Source organism: Onychomys torridus, chromosome 16, assembly GCF_903995425.1.
Source record: "Onychomys torridus chromosome 16, mOncTor1.1, whole genome shotgun sequence".
In the NCBI taxonomy this organism is placed as follows: Eukaryota; Metazoa; Chordata; class Mammalia; order Rodentia; family Cricetidae; genus Onychomys; species Onychomys torridus.
In genome coordinates, this window is record NC_050458.1 from 552,567 (window position 1) to 574,773 (window position 22,207).

At 40.3% G+C, this 22,207-nt stretch overlaps 1 protein-coding gene and 1 pseudogene across 1 annotated transcript in view; one reads left to right on the forward strand and one right to left on the reverse strand.

Annotated features, from left to right (window-relative positions):
* Positions 1 to 22,207, forward strand: part of Sdc2 (syndecan 2) — a 113,718-nt gene that overhangs the window by 56,192 nt on the left and 35,319 nt on the right. The window lies entirely within an intron of this gene.
* On the reverse strand, positions 8,725 to 9,728 carry LOC118596852 (annotated as a pseudogene).

Here is a 22,207-nt window from a genome sequence, read left to right on the forward strand (position 1 = left end):
CTCCTAGCACCCCCACCCCACTTCTCCTGTCCCCTCTCTGCTCCCCTCTGTCTCTCTTTAGAAAAGAGCAGGCTTGCCAGAGACAACAACCAAACATGACAAAACTACATACAATAAGACAAGGAAGAAGCCTTCACACTGAGGCTGGACAAGGCAATCCAACAGGAAGAACAGAGTCAAAGACATACCTGCTTCCACAGATGGTCCCACAAAAACACCAAGCTAACAGCCACATGTACACAGAGAACCTGGTGCAGACCCCATGCAGGCCCCATGCTTGGCTCTTCAGTATCTGTGAGCCCAATGTGGATCCTACTTAGTTGATTCAGTGAGTCATGGTTACAGCCTACCAATTGTAAAGTTATAATGCAGATTACATTTTAATAAAAAAAACTTAAGTTTTGTCAATCTTATTCTTTTAACATTTTTAAATTATTGGTATATACTTTTAAAAGCTGTATTTCTTTGGACGCATTTTAAAAAATAATGTCTTTGAGTTTTAAAAGGAAAAAAATAAGTTTTAAATAGGTTGTAGTTTGTATTCTGACATTTGGTTTTTCAAGTTGATGGTATTATGATGATGTTCATTTTCTGAATAGTTTATCTTTACAATGCAGTTTTTGTATCCTTTATCTTTTCATTCACCCCATTTGTACTTTGGCATAGGAGTTATAACTTGAGTCTACATGAGTAGGATGGGAACCAGATGCCCAGCATCCATTAATGGTTGAACTGACACCTAGGTCTCATGTTTTAGTCATCCATACCATAAGATTTTCTTCATTTTTATGTAAAGTAGAGATCTTTACCTGGGCTACAGGTCTGGCTGCGCCTGCTTGCCTGTTTTCTCCCCAAAATCCCTGCCATGGGCAGAACAGACTAGTGGTTTAATGTGTGTTTCTCCTGTGCTCAGCTTCTTCCCTGCAGGGGCTTTTGTGGGATGAATTATTTCTGCACACAATCATTTTTCCTTCCTTTGTTTTTTTCCTCCCTTACTTTTGTGGTTAAGGCTAATTATCCTTTAGGATGGTGGGTGTGTATGTAAAAGCCTTTCAGCCATCCTCCAGTCTTCCTACTGTGGCTCTTCTAGTTCACGCCCTCCTTGCAAGCACTTTTTGTTTACAGCTTACTTTCTGTGTCACTTGGTTTTCTCCCCTGTTAAACTGAACTCTGCTTTAACAAGCTCCTTGCCTAGTTTTCAACTCACTGTGCTACCAGTCCCTAGCATACTGCTCAACAGATAAGAGGCATCCATACATCTGAACGGATGGATGGATGGATGGATGGATGGGAGCATAAATGAATGATTGATGCAAAGATACAGTGATTGTACAGATATTTTTTTTGCTTCCTTTCTCAGAACATTATAAAATAGAGTTCATATCATAAAGGTGGCTGATATGGTTAGGTTCAGACACATCAGGAGCCTTTGTTTTATTTACTTCCAGCTCCAATAAGTTAACCAATATTTGTGGAGTGTGAGACATTGTGTGACTTGTTGTACCTCTGCCATTTTCTTTATTTCTCTATCTTAGCATTTGAGCATGTTTACCAAGCATGGAAGTGAAGCTTCCAGATGGATAAGCATAGATACTAATATGAGAAGAACCACAGGGCCATTTCCACACCAATTCTGTGTGGAATTGATAGAGTATGAACTAGGCCAGAGTTAATGTTTTCCCACTTTGATAGGTAATACCTAATGGTTTTGAACATTTTCAAAATATTAGGTCCCTGCTACATTGTTTCACGTAAAAATGTGATGGCGTTTCCCATACCCATCCTCTTCCTTTGTTCACATCTCATACCCTTTTATTGGCCCTGAAAGTTGGAATGTACATATAAATTCACGTATTTGGGAACGCTTGCATAGCTAGGTATGGAAGCACAAACATTTCCAGCCTTTGGAGGCAGTGTGCGTTTGGGGCCAGCCTGTTCTACATAGTAAATTCTAGGATAGCTAGGGCCTGTCTACATAGAGACCCTGTCTCAAAAATAACAGCAACAGCAGTAGCAAAGCAAAACACCCCAGCCAATCTAAATAAGTAAATAAAAAAATAAGAACTCTTTTACCAAATTTGAGACAGTGTTTTGGGATTTTTGTTGTTGTTTTTGTTTTGTTTCTGGCTTAAAGAATAAATTGTTTAACTTACTGGAAGCTGTACCTTTGCCCTTAAGCTTGGAGTGAAAAGAGAGTTTGGAGTTGAGTTTTAGAATACATGTACAATATGCAAATGTATTTGAGAATACATATGTAATATGCAAATATGAATGGTGTGCCCAAAAGTCATAGTGGACTAGAAAATGTATGGCTTGGATTATTTCTGTAATGATACTGCATATTTCTTACTGGTGTGTTTGTGTGTGTGTGTGTGTGTGTGTGTGTGTGTGTGTGTGTGACATTTTGAGAAATTATTCACATACTTGCTCTGTTAGAAAGAAATTAAACATGGAACTTATCCCTCTAATATTTATAAAGCTCTCCTCCTCCACACAATTTTTTGAAGAATAATTTAAAGATTTTATCAATTAACTGTTTTTGCCATGTGTCTAGATACTTTGTCCACCCCCCTTTTCTGATTTTTGTCTATTCAATGACTTGTCCTAAACCCCAGCACGTAGGAGCTTTGGTGTGTGGTTTAATGCCAAGTTCAGGATTGTTTAGGAGGGATGGAAGAAATACACAAGTACACAGAGCTGATGCTGAGAACAAATGTTAGGGTGTGCCAGAACCATGTCTCCATTCAATGTGCTTTGTATGGAAAACCTGTAATTGCTTTGCATGAGAGGTCAGAGGAGTTCTAATTGAAGGAACCTACTTGAGAGAGACATTCATTCTGTTCTTGGTGGTTGGGAAGATTACAAGTGTTGAGTGGAGCATGTGTCATTTAGGGTTCAGTCTTGCTTACTTCTCTGGTGGGTGAAGATAGGCCAAGTTGAAAGGAAATGGGTTTGCCTTCACTCTTGTCAAGGAGAAAGGGATTTGCAATTCTTTCTCAAGATTGGGACAATGAAGACTGATTAAGCAAAGGATGAGGCTTTTGGTGGGTTTGTGGTAAACAGCCTTCATTGACAGGTGTGTTCTTGTGTAGGCATGTGTGTGAGTTGTCCTCAATTTTACCTTTGATATTCAAGAGTATAAGAATGAAGAATTTCTACATTTCACTTCCTGAGACTACCTTGGGGTTCTGTGACTAAGTTTCTGATACCCAGTGAGTATCCAGCAACATTGCTGAGCAAATGAGTGAATGTGATTTTGACATATGGTGAGTCTATATAAATCAGTATGTACTTTTTTAGCATGACTTGTTTTGCCCAATTCTGATCATTGTGACTATGGTAGTAAACTAATTGTTTATGTTTGAGAAACACTTCAGTGAAAGGCTCAAATCAGACACTGGGTTGTTCTTTTAATTATTGTTGTTGCTATAGTGGGCGGTAAGCACACAGAAGTCTGAGGGACTTTCATAATTCTCTTCCATCTTGATGAAGCAGGAATCCTTTTGTTTCTGCCACTGTGTGACATACTCCAGACCAGCTGTCCAGGAGATGAAACCTGTGACCTTGAGAGAGATAATAACTTACCACACTGGACAACAAAGCCCTGCATATTGGTAGGAAAAAAGCCAGCCAACTTGAGCTGTGTACCCTTCAGTCTTCAGTATGTCCTTCTCTATGTGTCTAGCACATGCTTGCTCAAGCTTGGGAAATGGACATTGTTAGTGCATCTTAGTCACATAGAGAAGGCATGAACATTTGTGGCCCTCAAAGACAGTATATGAAAGAGGCTGAAATACCTTTCATATTGAAGCAATACCCTTTGGGACTGTGTCTTTTTGACCATACATATAAATAAACATCAGATTCCCAATGGCCTCCAGGAAAGTGGGAGAATTCAAGGCAGCTTTACTGTTCAGAGTAAGTGGTACAGCTTTGAGTGAATATATTCTTCAGATAACTGCTACTCATATACTACATGATACCATTGTTTATTTCATAGTTGTTAGATGGCAGGGCAGTATAATATCAAAGATTTAGCAGGAATGGCCATACCATGTCTAAAAAGCAAATTTTATCCTTACCAAACCCAGTTTATTTGTTGTATCAGTTACATTCTGTTACTGTGATAAAGCAATTATATATATATATAGGGGATGAAAGAATTTATTTGGCTTCCACATCTTGATCACAGTCTATCGTTGAGGAAAGCCAAGGCAGGAACTTAAACAAGGCAGAACCTGGAGACAGGAACTAGAGCGGAGACCACAGAGGATGCTGCCACTGGCTTGCTTTCATGGCTTGCTCAGGAACACCTACCCAGAGGTGGTACCTTCCACAGTGGGCCAGACATTCCCACATCATTAGTAATAAAAAAAATGCCCCACAGACTTACTAGAGGCTACTCTCATGAGGCGTTTTCTCAACTAAGGCTCCCACTTCCCAAGATGACGGTAATTTATGTGACGTGGACAAAAACTAACCAACACACTTACTTGTCTTAATTTAGATGTCCCAGTGATGGCTGCATTCAGCTAAGAACATATTCCAGAGGTCCAGCAAAGGGGAACAGGATAGAATGAAAGCCACATAAAATACTGGTTCATAAGAGCTTGGTGGGTGCACCCTCTGGGTAAGAGGACAGGTTACTGGCTATACTGCCTTTGTATAACTGTCCTTCATCACATATGTCTTCTGCAAGTATTTTTCTCACTCTGCCATGCTTTCTCATTCTCTCAGCAATGTCAAGGTACATTTGCTAAGTACAAGGTCTTAACTTGAATGAGATATGTCTTATCAATTATTTCTTCCATGAACCATGGCTTCTGATGTTGTACTCAAATGGTTATTCATGGTTACTTACATTTTCTCCTATGCTGATCTTCTGGAGTTTGACAGTTTTACTATTTATATGTAGGTCTATGGTCCATTTGAGTTAATTTATGTAAAAGATGTAAGACTTGGTTCTCTTTGTGTATATGGAGTGCATGTCCATCTGTCCCAGGTTGTTGAAAAGATTTTTCTCCATTGTCTTGCTTTTGCTTCTTTGTCAAAGGTCAGATGACTATGTATATGTAGGCCTCTTTCAGGGTATAGTCACCTATAGTTGAAGCTGGACAAAGTGGCATCATTCCTGGGATTGCTTTCCTTGCTTTTCCCTGGCAGGATTTCTAAAGGCCATGGTCAGCCAAGAGTCAGGATGACAGGGAGCTCTGGAGGATACCCCTATGGATAATAGTCCCTAGCTGAGTATTGGAACACAAGAAGTTTTGCCTTAGTGAGACAACTCATTTTCTTGTCTCCTATGGGTTCTTATTCCTTACACATATTCTAACTGATAAGATAATTAGAGAAAAATTTTGTCTTAACTACCGGAACCAGTAATTCCACATAAACAATTAAAAGTGGTAATCTTCATCTTGAATTCTTCACACTGGTGAAACCTAAACTAAACTTTGGCTTGTTTTCAAGCAACCCAAATGACCACATACTGTACCTAAACCTTCACATTCTTCTCTATACCCACAGGCTAGTCTAAGTCTTATATTTTCCATTTGGGGACTTGGATGGCTCTTCTGGTCAAGCCAGGGTGAATATAACAATAGGTTAGAGACTACAGGAGAGGTGATTGATTTACTGTGGGGTTCTGTCTCTTCCTCCTCCCGCTTCCTTCTCCTCCCCTGTTCCTCATCTTTGGCACTTCACATAACCTATTTGCTGGCTTCAGACTATAATTTCAATGCAAGTCACTCTCAATTTGTTTTTATGGCTCTGCTGTTTCTCTCCAGTTACTACTACCCCAGTTTTTTAACCTCCTGGTAAATATTTATACTCGACACCCACTATCACCCAGAAAACAGCTAATTGTCCATCTTCTTCCAAACCCATCTTTCCCCCTGACACTTCTGTAAACAACACCAGTGGAGTGTCTCTGTGGCCAGGTTCTGTGATGATGTTCTAGTTCTAAAATCTTATTAATCCCTCTCATATTTGTGGTCCATTGTCTTGATCTGGCCCTCTTTGTTGAGACCCTTTATCTAGTTTCCTTAGTTCTTCCTAACTCATCCTTAAAGCAATCTCTAAAATTTTTTGAACTCTTACTATCTAATTTGTCAGGCCCTTCCAGCCTACACTCAGTGTCCTCAATTCCTTGATATTTGTCTAACTTGAATCTTTTCATGGACATCCTTTCATATCCTTTGCTACCCAACCTGGGGGCTTTCCTCATCCCCCTACTTCCTACAGATAACTTGACTTTTCTATTCTCGTTTTTTCATTCTTGGATTTTAAGCCAGATGTCCTCAAACTCAAGTGTGCAACAGTCTCACTTTAGCATAAGAAGAATGCAGCTCCCTGTAGCAATTCCCATAATTTTTGATTTGGTGGCTCTAAGGTGGCATTTGGGGATTTATATTCTTGGCAAGAGTTCAGGTGCTGGTGCTGTTGCTGCTGCTGCTGCTGCTGCTAATAATAATAATAATAATAATAATAATAATAATAATAATACAGAAACCTCATCATGAGAACCAGTCTTCCAAGCATGACTCAAAGGTGGTGTAGAAGGACTATGGTTCTTCCTAGTACATTTTGGTTAAAATATGTGTCCAATTCACAAGGATGCTGTTGGCTGAAATGTTCCAAGCCCATGTGTCAGCCCCAGCTCAGCACTGCTGGGAACTGATGGATACATTAAGAGGTGGGTCTATGGAAACAGGTCACAAAGACAATATCTTTGAAGGAGATTTTTAGGACACTGGGTATAACTGCTCTTCTCTCCTTGCTTCCAAACACTCATGAGGTAACAGCTTGCTCTAACTCCTGTCCTGGTCCTCTTCACCACAGGTCCAAAAGCAGTGCAGCCAAACTGACCATGAGTTGAAACCTCCAAAGCTATGAGCCACAATAAATCTTCTCTCTTTTAGAGCTAATTTATGTCAGTCTTTGCTGTGATGGAGAGCTGACACAGAGGCCACTGGTTACTCAGAGCCCTGAGGCAAATTGTACTGGAAGTGAATCATAAATTTAAGTACACATCAACTTCTATTCTATTCTAGCCCACAGACCCTTTTTCTGTAAATGTGCTGTTGACTTGAGGGCTATATTTTATGTCTCTCTATATGTTAGGTGAGGAGAGTTGCCTTATTTAATTCTGGGCCTCTTATAGCTGCACTGTCATTACAGACCAACAGATAGAAATTAACTTCCAGTTTCCAATCTGTGGTCTTATGTCCTAGAGATAGTTTTGTCAAGCTGTGCTAGCTTCTTGGTAGTTCCTTTTGTTCCCAAGGTAATGCAGTCTTGTAACTTCATAGCTTGGAAGTTACATCCTGTAACAAATGCAGTTGCCCTCACTAGAACTCATGGGAAGATTTTACATTTTACATTTAATCACTAGCTGATAGAGATGATTTTTTTTTTTTGTATCTTTCAAAATCAGTGTGTCAGTTGTCTGTACTAGTAGTGGTGGAAGAGAATGTGGTGGTTTGAAAGGTATGGTAGCCATGGGTACATGGGCTATAGGCTTGGACAGAAGCCATTAGAGATGTTTTCATCCATTTATCTTTGCAAGATATTTTTGACGGTGAATTCAATTTTAGCAGATCATTTGGAGCTTTTATGAGAAGGTGATCAATAAGCTAACAGGCTTTTCACTTTTCTTTGTGGTTGCATTTTGCTGGTCTAGACTGTAGCTCCTTGAGCAGCCCCGTGTTTGTTGCATGTGGTATTGCCTTACATGGAAGGACTTGAAGATGAAAGTGTAAAGAGCTCTGGGACTGGTAAAAAAAAAACCAAAAAAACCAAAAAAAACAAAACAAAAAAAACAAACAAAAAAACCCACAAAAAACAAAAAACAAAAAACTGAGATGTCCCTTATACACCTCTGGACTTTGGACTGTCTGATCTAAAGTACTTCTTTCTGAGGAAATTCCTTGAGCTACTAAGAACTTTTCTGAGGCCCATCTTCAAATTCTCATGTGACAGAGAGGAGTAATAGAATCTGTCCTGTCTTGCCCTTGGTTAGGATACTTGGACTTTGAGGTCACAGAGAAAAGTTAATTATCTACTGTTGTATATTAGTCGATCTCAAACTTTGACTCTTCCTGTAACCTTTGATAAGTTAACAGTGGGCTATCCCTTTCTGATAGGAACATTTAACCCTAAAAACTGTGTGTTGGAGAAAGGAAAGTAATTTGGGGGGAAATACAGTAGTTTAAATATTGAATATAAGAGTTTTTTTTTTTTTTTCAGAGTAATCACTGTTCAAGGTTTATTTGGTGTTTTCATTGGCATGACACTTGAGTAGTTGGTTGCATCATCCATATGCAGATCTTACTTTTTACATAATATTTCAATGTACACTACAGACACATAATACACAAAATAATATTCTTTAGAACAGTATATGCACAAATATGCATAATGGATATACCCACTGGAGTCATGTTATGACTAACTGGGAACTCACTGGCCTAGGCATGTTTGGTGAGGGTGCACAGCAGACACGGCAGGCTCACAAGGTAACTGAAACCTGCATACAATTGGCAATGTGTCTCAGAGACAGTGGGACTGTCACACCAACCAGGTTACCACTACACAAATACCACTTAGCATCAGGGTAGACCTGTGGGAACCGCCACCTTAACACAACACCACTAAGCACAGCTCAGATGAGGAGACAGTGTGTGGTCTCCATAGAAACCCTGCTGCAGCCTGGACAGTAAAGCTCTAGGACATCTGGATGCCCCAGAGTGTATCTGTACTCTTCTTCAAGCGGGCCTCCTCTTCAGGAGTGAGAGTCACCTTCACAACATCTGAAATTCCATTTTGTCCCAGGACACAGGGGACACTGAGGAAGACATCATCCTTGATCCCATAGAGACCCTTAATCATGGTAGAAATGGGATGCATCTGCCTAAGATTCTTCATCATGCTCTTAGCCAGGTTGGCCACGGAGAGGCCAGTGGCCCAGGAGGTATACCCTTTGAGTTTAATCACCTCATAGGCGCTGTCAACCACCTGCTTGTGAACCTCCTTCCACTGTTCCTTATCTGCATCGGAACTCAGTTCTGGGTTCAGATTCTTCAGGGAGACACCAGCAACATTCACACCACTTCACACAGGCACACTGGAGTCTCCATGCTCCCCTAGGACACATCCATGACAGCTTAGTGGGTGAATGCTCAGCCTTTCTCCCATCAGGTAATGGAACCAAGCTGAATCCAGATTGCAACCACTCCCAATAACTTGGTTTTTGGGGAAGCCACTTATCTTCCAGGCCATGTAGGTCAAGATATCCACTGGGTTTGAAACAATAAGCAGCTTGCAGTTTGGACTGTACTTCACAACATTGGGACTGATGAACTTGAAGATGTTCACATTTCGCTGGACCAGATTAAGTCGGCTCTCTCCCTCTTGCTGATGGGCCCCCGCTGTGATAATGACCAGCTTGGAGTTTGCAGTCACACTATAGTCTTTGCCAGAGACAATTTTTGGTGTTCTGAGGAAAAGGCTGCTGTGCTGGAGATCATCTCTCCCTTCAGCTTGTCTTCCATGACATCAACAAGGGCAAGCTCATCAGCCAAGTCCTTCGTTAGGATTAGGATACTGATGGCACAAGCCATGCCAAATAGCACCAACCCCGACAACTGTAATCTTGTTCTGGGGGGCTTGTTCTTCCTTAAGTAGATTCACAATCAGCTGGTCCTTGAGGGTTGCCATCTTGGTGGACTTTAAACCTTTTGGGACTGCTAGTGCATGATGGACAGCAGTGTGGTCTGGGCTTGGTGACAGAGGCTCCCAGTAAGAGATATTTTAATTACACTTTCTGTCCTTACATGAGAGTAACTATAGATACATTTTTATTTCTGAAACTTGTTTTGGAAATGGAATGTCTATTTTGATTTCATATGATAGAAATAGGCTGTATTTTCCAGTTAATAAAATATTTTTAGAGGTAAAAATTTTATTTGCAGTAGTCTAATTTGACCTCTTGTGTTGTGAGTGAATACTGTTAAGTCTTGGAAAACATAGTCATCAATGAAACTATCCTGAATATGACTTCTTTGATTTAAAAGACATTTCAGGGCCTTAGAGAATCATACTGAAAAGTATTGTCCTGGTTTGTCTGCATCATAGAAATGAATTCAAGTCAAATGTTAAAGCTAATAGGGTTTCTGATAAACAGTGTTTGACAGCTATAGATGCTAACATGATATGCAAGTGTAGTCTTGTAGGATACAAATGAGGCAGGACCTATGAGGTGAGGGAGCAGAAAGTCAAAATTCTGGGAGGCCAGTGACAGCTTCATCAATGAATACTGTGTTGAATGTGTTGTCCTTGTGGTGCTATCTTGCTTTGTTATGCCACCAGTTAGACTGAAACACTGAGTACCTTCCAAAGAGGCAGAAACACAAGGTTAGAAAGGCTGCAAAGGTGACTGCCGTGGAAAAATTGAACCCAGTTAGAATGTAGCAATGCTTCTCTTGAGGCCAGAGAGAGTTGAAGACCTAGAGGTAGGCAATCAAGTAGCCTGTGAAACCGAGAACTTCTAGAGAATTCTGTGATCAGTCAGCAGAGCTGAGTTGTGACACATTAGAGATTCACATTTAGTGCAAAGGGCAGAAGTCATGCCTCATGAGTTATGTGTCTTGAGTCTGCCTTCTGCCTTGCCTCTTACACAATTGTTTTAGCTGTATGAATATGGATAGTACCTGAGACTCTCAGTCCATCAGCTAGTTGCTGGTGATGACCATTGCCAGATCTACCTTCCCTGGGCTCAGGGAGCATTAACTGATATGATAGGGAAGACTTACAGAGAGTGAATAGCAGATGGAGATACATGATGACTGCTCATGATGGCTAAATTCATCCTTGATGGCTAAATTCATCCTTGGCTTCTTTGATGGTCTCCTAAGAAATGGGAACTGGTCATTTAAATGTACAATTCACAAAGAGTGTTGGAGTTGACTTTGATAAACTTATGGATTTAGCCCTTAGATCCTCTCATGGCTTTTATGTATTGACTATCTAAGAGCATTCAATTCATCCCCAAAAAGTAGAGTTATAAAGCCATCTTAGCTCTGAAAACAGACACTGTGGTTCATTCAGTAAGATGATAAAGAGTATGGTGCAATGTTTTAACATGTTCTGCTCACATATTTGAGAAAATAATAAAATGTGAAACATAGCAGATTTTGACTGTATATAATATACTTTATATATGTATATATATTAAATACATACACTCTCATGCTTACTAATCTTTGTGATATATAAATAGCAAGTATATATACTACCATTTTTTTTGCTAGTGTTTTTGGAAACACCAGCTCTATTTTTTAATTTATTTTTTAAATAACTTTTTCCATCATTTTAAGCATTACTGTTTAGGAAATGTGTTTCTGTATACACATTTGTATATGTATGTTCAAATATATCATCCATATTTTCTAAAGCTCACATGTAACAGTTTATCAGTAAGCTCTCAAGGGTATAACAATTTCTATTCAAATGTAATCAAGAACTCAAATCAAGAATTTTGGTAACAAAAAGACAGGGATGAATTACCAATTGGTGTTGTGGATATTGCTCTGTGTAAATAAAGTTCTGATTGGCCAGTGGCCAGGCAGGAAGTATAGGCGGGACAAGAGAAAAGAGAATTCTGGGAAGTAGAAGGCTGAAAACAGACACCACCAGCCGCCGCCATGAGAAGCAACATGTAAAGACACTGGTAAGCCACAAGCTATGTAACAAAGTATAGACTAACAGAAATGGGTTAATTTAATTAGAAGAAGTAGATAACAAGAAGCCTGCCATGGCCATACAGCTTGTAAGCAATATAAGTTTCTGTGTGTTTACTTGGTTGGGTCTGAGAGACTGTGGGACTGGCCAGTCAGAGAGATTTGTCCTGACTGGGCCAGGCAGGAAAACTCCAACAATAAATTGGCTGTGATCTGAAGAGATACAGGCATTTTCTTTTAGGTCTTTTTTTGGTTTTTCGAGACAGGGTTTCTCTGTGTAGCTTTGTGCCTTTTTCCTGGAACTCACTTGGTAGCCCAGGCTGGCCTCAAACTCACAAGATCCACCTGGCTCTGCCTCCTGAGTGCTGGGATTAAAGGTGTGTGCCACCACCACCCGGCTTCTTTTAGGTCTTAAACCTTTTCATCTTCTGCCTTCTTTAATCTGATGAACAATTCACAGGGGCAATTTCCTTGCCTTGGATGTGTTTTCATGGACTCATTTTTATTACTAAAACCTTGTTCTTTACTTCATGAGGCATGTCTATTGAACATCCAGTACTCACCCACACTATTCAATGTCTCTGTGCCTGTGGTTCTGATAACTACTATAGAAGGTAGGTAGTGAGTAGTGTATCCACCTTTTAGAAAAGAAAACTATGCAGTGCTGTTCTCACTCCGGTCATATCTCATTCACACAGAGTGTCTTTATTTCCCCCCATGTCTTCCTTATTTAGGCTGAATTCCTGGCTCTTTACCTAGTGTAAGGCCATAGAAAGTATTCTTTTGTTTTTAGCATCAATAAACTTAAATGTTTGCCTCATCCTTGTTTGCTTTGAGTTAAAAAAAGTTGTATGAAACCTGAGCCTCTTAACTCAGTATCTCCATCAAAGCCTGAGGGTCATTCCTCACTCCCTCTGAAGTTCTTATAGTATTTAGCCTTGGCACACCAAGTGTGCTGGATAAAAGTTAAACATGCTCTATAATGAGTGATTGGCCAGCCTAAAGAGCAGGTGTAAATGAAAAAGGCATTGATCTGAATGAATGTCTTTTATATTTTACCTGTCAGAGAATCTATGAAACTGTCCAATTGTTAAGGTGGGTCTCTGGTAAAGGCTAATAAAGCTAGGTCTGTGTTTGCTACATGGGCTATGGTATATGTGGGTTAAGGAAGTTCATTTGCTTATCTAAGGGAAAGCCTGGAGTTGGGCACTCTTGCTAGGCATGCTAGGTTCATAAGTAGAAATAATGTTATTAATGTTAGAGCCTACACCATCCTTGCTTGCATTTGTAAGTCTGTAGAATGTGAACTGATTAGAAACTGTAAATGAGTGTGTATGTGTTGAAGTCAGGAGCTGCTTAGCATGTTCGGGACTAGGACAGTGGTTCAGGTCACAGTATTGGAGCTGTTTATTCTTAGGAGAGAAAACAGAAAGTACACTTATTGCATTGTGACAGGGCAACATCTATGTGGGAATTCTCCATCTATTTGAGGTAGAGAGGCAATGTAGTGGGTAGCCATTCCAGTTTTGACCTGGAAGTTCCAACCCCCATTGAGGCTTCGGTAATGGTCACGCCTACAGGGTGGGGCTGAGAGAGGATGCTGAAGACCAGAGTTCTGGATGCGGGGACCTCTCTTGGTTCCTGGACCCTGGACGCTGGAGGTAGACCAAGCAGAGTTCTCTAGAGAACACCGCCGGACTGCGACACACCTTTCCCAGACCCTGCAACCTAACTATCCATTCATTTGTAAAGTTACACCACTAAATAAACCTCCCTTTTAATTACATGGAGTGGCCTTAGTACTTTCACCTATAAGGCAAAGTCAGAGCAGATTCAAAAAGTGTGGAGATTAATGAAAAGTAATTAACCGTCAATGAGAAGTTCCATGTGGTTGGTGCTTGGAATAGAGTCGTAGAATGACACTTATGCACCTTTCCTTCTTATTATATTCTCAGTCTAGATGTCCTTTCCTCTATGAAATTCCTTGCCTGTCTCACCTCCACCTGAGTTAATTCTTCTTCTGTGGGGTTCTATAATGTCTTCCTCCTGATTATACCTGACTTGTGTCTGTCTGTGTCTACCTGAACAAAAGCTGAGAGCAAGGGCCATGCAGACATAGTGCCTCATACTTACCAAGGACTACATGCTTACTAAATAAATTAAAATGAGGCCATAAAAGTTGTAGTCTAATTGTAAGACCTCTGTTATAATGTTTTAGATTATATTTATTGAGTGCTTACTATGAGTTAAATGCTATACAAACCTTCTATGGGTATTAACTTGTTTAATTTTTTTCAACAACACATACAGCAGATATTCACTCTTACTGTTCCATTTTATACAGAAAGAGTAGAGATGTGAAGTTGAGTGTCTCCTCAAAGGTTGTCTTTTTTGCTCTTTGCTCTCGCTTATGCAGTTAGGGTGTTAGTTTGGCTCCTATAGGCAGTTGAGTGGTGCCTATAAAAGAGGTACAGGAGTGGGAGTGAGGGCTGAGCATGAGTGCCCTCTGGGGAGATAGTACTGACATATGGGTGGACTGTGCAAAGGGGACAAGCACCTGAATCAATATGAAATCACTCCTGAAATAGCAATAGTAAAAAATATTACTGTGATTTATTAGTCCAGCACATTCAGAGCACTTACAAAATACCAGGCACTGTTCAAAACGCTTCTACATTTTAGTTGATTTAATGTTTTTGGCAGTCCTAGGTGATAACCCCTAACCACTCTCATTTATGTTCTGTAAATAAGGACCCTGAGTTTCAGGGAAGTCCTGCAGATCACAGTGACAAAGTCAGGCGTTGCAATGACCCTAAGGTGACTTGATTTTCCTGTTCTAAGGAGATAACATGGGATTATGAAAAAAGGACGTCTTGAGTGATGTTTCTGTCAAGAGAATATAAGATCATTGTGGTATTTTGAGACAGATCTTTGCATTTCCAACAGTAGTTACTTTTAAAATATTTATCTAGAGACATTTATATGACCATATTTCAGTTCGTGTATACTTGTATAGAACAGGAAACAGACAAACAAAGCCAGGTCTGCCCCATGCTCTTGGGAACTTATATTCTGGTGCATTGGAAAGTATTTAAACGTGGAACAGAAATAATTTAAATTGTAAAAAGGCAGATGAAGTAAATAAGATGCCACAACTTGCTGTTGTGAGAGCCACTCATGACATGTGTCAATTGAGTATTTGATAGGTGGTCAGGCCACACTATAAAATGCTGCAAGCGTAAAACACATGCATGCTGGGATTTGAAAACTTTAGTATGGAAAAAAGCGTTTCAACTATTTTCATTAGATATTATAGAGCTGAGGATACACTAAGTGATAGAGTGATTGCCTAACGTGTATGAGGTTCTGAGTTTGACTCCAGACTAAGAAAACAACTTTTGTTCTAGTTATATTGTAAAACATTTTTTATATTTTAGATTAAATAGAATATATTATACCTTGAGTAGTCCTAGCCTGAAAATCAGAAATACATCAAAATCTCAGTGTGTTTGCAGTAGTTATGATGCTACTGATGTAAAATCCAGCACTGTAAAATTTCTGTAAAGCAATTTTACATACAAAATTACTAAAAGCATTATGTGGCTTGACTTCTAGGCTATGTGTATGTACAAGGTATACATAAGACATAAAAGAATTTAATCTTTAGACTTGGGTCTTGTCCCTAAGGTATATACAGTGCAAATCTGTATATATATAAATTGTATATATAAATATATATGCACAAAGATATATGTGTGTCTGTGTGTGTATCTTCAAAAATTTGAAAACACATTCTAAAATCTGAAGCACTTCTTATCCCAAGCATTTTAGAAAACATACACTCAATCTGTGTCAAAATGAATGCTAAGCCAGCCAAACTAGACACAAAAGGATAAATGTTTACTGCACTTATGAGGTACCTGCTGCAGTCAGATTCATAGAGAAGGTGTAGAGGACCTGGAGAAGGGACAGTGGAGAGTTACTTATAAGTGGATGTAGGGTCATTTCAGTTTAAGATGACAAAAATGCCTAGAGATAAAAGTGCTGCTGGATATACAAGGTGACTGTACATAATGGCATTGAACTATGTACTGAAAACTGGGTTGGTAATATTTGTTATGTGTATTTCACCACAGCTTTTAAGAGCTTCACCTGTGAACTATACATTTTTTAAAATATGTTTTACTACTAGAAAATTTAAAATATTATAGATGATTGGGGTTGTGTTCCTTTTAGGCTTTCCTGGGATAGAGAACTTGAAGGAAAGTCTAAGGCAGAGGAAGGGCAGGGCACAAGACCCTTGGGTGGTATCATGTTCATATGTGTGGGGAGGTGGAATGGATTAGGTTGCAGGGAGTAGGACCATGAAGTTTGTATGCTACTCTTCTCCTTAAAGCTTGAGAATAGAAGCCAAGCAGCAGAAAAAAGGAATTTTTAGACTAGCAGGATGGCTCAGGAGTGAGAGCACCTGCTTTGCAAGCCTGACACTGGAGTTTGACCCTAGCACCCACAGTGGAGGAGAGAACTAACCCCTGTTCTCTGGACCATCACATGCGTTCTCTCTCACACACATACACACACATTCACATGCACAAACTTTCACATGTACATGTGTACACATAAATTTTATTAAACATTTTAAAGTATTTTTATTAAGACATTTTCTATTCATTTTACATACCAACTATAGATCCCCTCCCCTCCCTACTTCCACCCCTCAGCCTTCATCCTCCAATCTCAACCCCCATTCCCACCTCCCCTGAGGCAAGGCCTTCCATAGGGAAGTCAGTAGAGCCTGATACACTCAAATGAGGCAGGTCCAAGCCCCTCCCCCTGCACCAAGGCTATGTAAGTTGTCCCACCATAGACAGTGGGCTCCAAAAAGCCCATTCATATCCTAGTGGGATCCTGATCCCACTGCCAGGGGGCCCCTTAAGTAGATCAAACTACATAACTGTCTTGTCTATGCAGAGGGCCTAGTCCAGTCCCATGGAGGCTCTACAGCTATTGGTCCACAGTTTACGAGTTCCCACTAGTTTGGTTTGGTTGTCTCTGTAGGTTTACCCATCATGATCTTGATGCCCTTTGTTCATAGAATCCCTCTTCTCTCTCTTCAACTGGACTCCTAGAGCTCGGCCTGGTGCTTGGCTGTGGATCTCTGCATCTGCTTCCATCAGTTATTAGATAAAGGCTCTATCATGACAGTTAGGGTATTCACTAATCTGATTACTGGGGTAAGGTAGTTCAGGTATCCTCGTTACTATTGCTAGTAGTCTAAGGTGGGGTCATCCTTGTGGGTTTCTAGGAACTTCACAGCACTCAGTTTCTCCCTATCCCCATGATGTCTCCCTCTATCGTGGTATGTCTTTCATTGTTTTTCCACTCCATATCTGTTCCAGCTTGACCATCCCTTTCCCTTATGTTCTTACCCCTCATCCCCTACCCTCCATTGTCCCCCCACCCTCAGTCTACTTATAGAGATCTCATTCATTTCCCTTCCCAGGGTGATCCATGTGTCACTCTTGGGGTTCTTCTTAGCTAGCCTCTCCGGAGCTGTGGGTTGTAGTCTGGTTATCTTTTGCCTTTCATCTAGTATCCATTAAACATTTTTTAGTTTAAAACAAAAAATGGGAATTTGCCTGTAGCTCAGTTCACACGAAATGGTGGCTTTATTACCTACAAAATAACAATTTCATCTGATACTGTTGTAGTTTGGAGATAATGACAGTTTCCAAATTAATCTGTTGAGACTGCATGTGGACTTTATTGATCTCTGCTTAAGTGTCCTTGGTGGCTGGCTCCTGTGTCCTGCTGCTTGTATAGTACAATGCTATATAATAGATCTGCCATGAAATGGAAGACAATCTCACTCTCACAAACTAAAATTTCCACAAATAATAAGAACTTAGAAGGCCTTACCTTGAGTCTTTTCACTGTGGTCAAGCCCTGCCTTAGCATGTTGGTGCATGGAGCCCAGAGAGAGGAAGATAAGAGTATTATTGGCACCCTTGGATCCTGACTCAGTCAAGTTCACCAGGGCAGCCATTATTATTGTGCAGGTAAAAATTTCCTTCTGGAAAGGTCTTAGCACAGGACAAGAAAATTGAAGGGTTGACTTTCTCAGTTGGGAGCGTCGTTAGGCATGAAGACTGGAGTTTGTTTAGCCTCCTATTAAAGGCCATCCATGCTGGCTCTAATATTTTAAAATCTTTCTTTTTGTAAACATTTTTTGGTGTTTTTTATTAAGAATTTTTTTTCATTCATTTTATACACCAATCAAAGATTCCCCTCTTCCCTCCTCCCATCCCCAGGCTCCCCTCCCAACTCATCCTCCACTCCCTCCCACAAGAAGGCAAGGCCTCCCATGTGGAGGCACATTCAGTAGAGGCAAGTCCAAGCCTTTCCCCTGCCTCAAGGCTTCATGAGGTGTCCCATCATAGGTAGTGGGCTCCACAAAACCCTGCTCATGCACCAGAGATGGATTCAGATCCTACCGCCAGAGGCCCTCCCAAGCAGATCAAGCTACACAATTGTCTCACCATGCAGAGGGCCTAGCCCAGTCCCATGCAGGCTCCACAGCAATTGATCCAACTTTCATGAGTTCCCTCTAGTTTGGTTTGGTCTTCCCTGCATGTTTCCCCATCATGATCCTGATACACTTGCTCATAGAATCCCTCTTCTCTCTCTTTGACTGGCTCTGTTTAGTGATTGGCTGTGGATTTCTTCATCTGCTTCCATCAGTCATTGGAGAAAAGTTCTGTGATGACAGGATATTCACCAGTCTGATTTCTGGGGCAAGCCAGTTCAGTTCAGGCACCCTCTCCACTATTGCTAGTAGCTCAGGTTGGGGTCATCCTTGGGGATTCCTGGCAACTTCCCTAGCACTGGGTTTCTCTCTATCCCCATGATGTCTATCATGGCATCTCTTTATTGCATTCCCCTCCCTCCCTGTTCCAGTTCAACCATCCCATTCCCTTATGCTCTCATCCCCTACCCTCCATTGCCCACCCCTCACCCTCAGTTTACTCATGGGGATCTCATGTATTTCCCCTTCCCAGAGGAGTCCATGCATCCCTCTTTGGGTCTTCCCTGTTAGTTAGCTTCTCTGGAGTTGTGGGTTGTTGCCTGATTACCCTTTGCTTTATATCTAGTTTCCACTTATGAGTAGGTACATACGCATGCCGGTAGGATTTGCTAAAGGAGGCAGAGGCAGGAGGATCATGAGTTCGAGGCCAGCCTGGGCTACATATTTTAAAATCTTTCATAGCATGAAAATATGTTCTTGCTTTGGAAAAATCTCTGGCTTTGTGCTTGGGCTCTTTGAGTCTAGCAGTGATAGCTGGTCCTCCTTTGTTCTAGTTTTTTTTTTTTTTAAGTTGTTCTGTGTTATATTTGAACTTCATTGTCACAGGGTTCAAGTGTCATCTCTGGTTCTGGGAAGTGGAGAGATGACTGCAGGATTCCTCAGGCTATATTGAATTTTTGAGTTCACAGGACACTTTGTGCTCCTGTGAGTTCCTGGGTATTGCTTCATATCCTAGCTGTGTAAATTTATTTGCTGAAAACAGCAAATATTTAATCTTTTGCATGTTACATAACTATTGGCATATGAGCCACATTCTAGAATTTGTGATACACTTTCTAGAAGACTTCTCAACTCTGCACATACAATGGGCCATTTCTCTAGGATCACAGTTGTGTCATCTAAGTTCATGGCAAAGCGGCCATTCATAAACCAATGAGAACATTACACAAACAATTTCTAACATTAAGGAACTCTGCATATTGATGGGCAGGTTTCTATTAGTTTTTGTTTTGTGGGGGTAGATTTGACCACAGCCTCAGAACATTCTTAGTGAAATTCAGCTTACTCTTCTAACTGGTATGAAAATCGTGAAAAAATTTTCAACTGGGATTGTCCCCTACCACCACTTTTTACTTATAAATTCTCAAATGTATAGAAAAATTAAAATAACAGATAATAGCCTATATCTAACCTCAATAATAGGAGATACATTATCATAATATATGTATACATGTATATCTCTTGGTGATTCCATCAGTAGGAAGTAAGAGGATACTGTTCCCATGAAGACTTTAGTAGTCCCCCATATGAGTAAGGCCTAAAAAGTTAATGCTTCGACAATATTGTCTAATATATAGCTCACAGTCAGATTTCCCAGTTGTCCTCAAAATGTCTTTTCTAGTTTTTTAATGTGATCTAATGGATCTTTTATATTCTGAAATTAAGCTAATATATCAGAGACTGTTCATGTAGTCGTGATGGCTAAGTGGATGGATCAGTGGCAACTAGTTGTATAAGATATGTAGGCAAATGAGCTGTATTTATAGTCCAGGCTACACTTTCCCATTGATTGATAGCAATTTCTTCTCCTCTTGAGGTACCAGCAGTGCTGTCCAGAAGAATTTAATAAGAATGAATAGAAAACACTTACCACACTTATGAATGGACCATTTGAAAACATGCTGAAGTCTGAGGGCGTGCATCTATTTGCTGATGCCAATTGAGTCTGGTACCATGAAGTGAAGATAGCTGAGCACCCAGATGTTTGCTGACCAGAAAGCATCTCTTCTGTGCTGATTTCTTAAGAAAACACCTGTTTACTGTAGTAGGGACCATAACCCAGACCATAGCTCAAAATATGTGGGAGACCCAAGGAGTTCTCTAGAAATTTGGCTTTGTGATAATTAATAGACTTAATTTTGGGTACTATTTTAAGTTTATAGAATAATTGAGTACATAGTACACAATATTTCTCTTACCTTCTGTTTAGTTTAATTTCTGTCTTTATGATAAAATGTCTTGGCAAAAATAACTTAGGGGAGAAAAAGTTCATTTTGGACCACAGTCCCAGGTTATAGTCCATCACAGCAGGGAAAACAGCAATTCATATCATCTCCAGTAGTCAGGAACAGAAAGAAGTGGGTATGCCCACCTGCTTGCTTGTGCTCAACTCATTTTCTTCACTCACCAGTACTGAGACATTATTATTAACTATAATCCAGAATTGATGTTAAGGTTGATTCTTCATATTGCAGTATTCTATACTGCCATGTGTCCACCATGCATAATGCAGATACTTTAGTGCCCTAAAGCCCAATATTGCTGTGGATATCGCTCTGTATAAATAAAATGCTGATTGGCCAGTAGCCAGGCAGGAAGTATAGGTGGGACAAGCTGAGAAGAGAATTCTGGGAACAGGAAGGCTAGGTGAGAGCTGCTGCCAGCCGCTGCCATGAGTACCAACATGTAAGCCATGAGCCATGTGGCAAAATATAGATTTATAGAAATGGGTTAATTTAAGATATAAGAACAGTTAGCAGAAGCCTGCCACAGCCACACAGTTTATAAGAAATGTAAGTCTCTGTGTGTTTACTTGGTTGGGTCTGAGCGGCTGCAGGACTGATGGGTGAGAGAGATTTGTCCTGACCGTGGGCTAGGCAGGACCAGGAAAATTCCAGCTACACAATATACTGTACCTATTTCTCTCTCTCATTTTTAGTGGTGATTCCCTGGTAACTACTGATGTTTTTAATGTCTTTATAGTTCTGCCTTTTCCAAAATATCCTGAAATAGGATTCATACAATATATAGCCTTTTCATATTGGCTTCTTTTATTAGGCAAGATACAAGACATACTTCCTCCATGTTTCTTGATAGCTCATTTGTGTTTATTGCTGAGTAATATTCCAGTGTCCTGATGTACTCATTTGAGTATCCATTCACATAACTTAGTATCGTATATTTTAAAATGTGCATCTGTATGCAAGTGTGTGTTTGTGTGTGTGTGTGTGTGTGTGTGTGTGTGTGTGTGTACATACCTGCACATGCATGTGGTAGTACATATGTAGAGGTCAGAAGGCAAACTGTGGGTGTCTATTCTCTCTTCCACAACATGGGTCCTGTAGATCCAACTCAAGTCTTTTGTTTTGGCAGCAGGCACCTTTACCCACTGAACTGTATCATTAGCCCTTACTGTTGTATTTTTATACAATAGAATGCTTCTGTACATAACAGTTGTTGAATCAATAGTCATTAAATGATCTAGTTAGATAGTTTGGGATAGCCAGGGCAATTAAGTTGTTAGGCACTGACTACTGCAAATATACAGTTAAGCAGCTTATTCAAGAGGAGAAGCTTAGCCTGGCAGTGTATTGAAGGCCCAGGGTTTCTTTCTTTCTTTTCTTTTCTTTTTTCTTTTTTTTTTTTTTTTTTTTGGTTTTTCGAGACAGGGTTTCTCTGTAGTTTTGGTGCCTGTCCTGGATCTTGCTCTGTAGACCATGCTGGCCTTGGACTCACAGAGATCCGCCTGGCTCTGCCTCCTGAGTGCTGGGACTAAAAGCGTGTGCCACCACTGTCAGGCTGAGGGCCAGGCCTTTAAGCATCATCTCAAATCTCCCTAGAAATGCATTGTTCAGTAACACCAGCCACCAGCCACTTGTGGCTA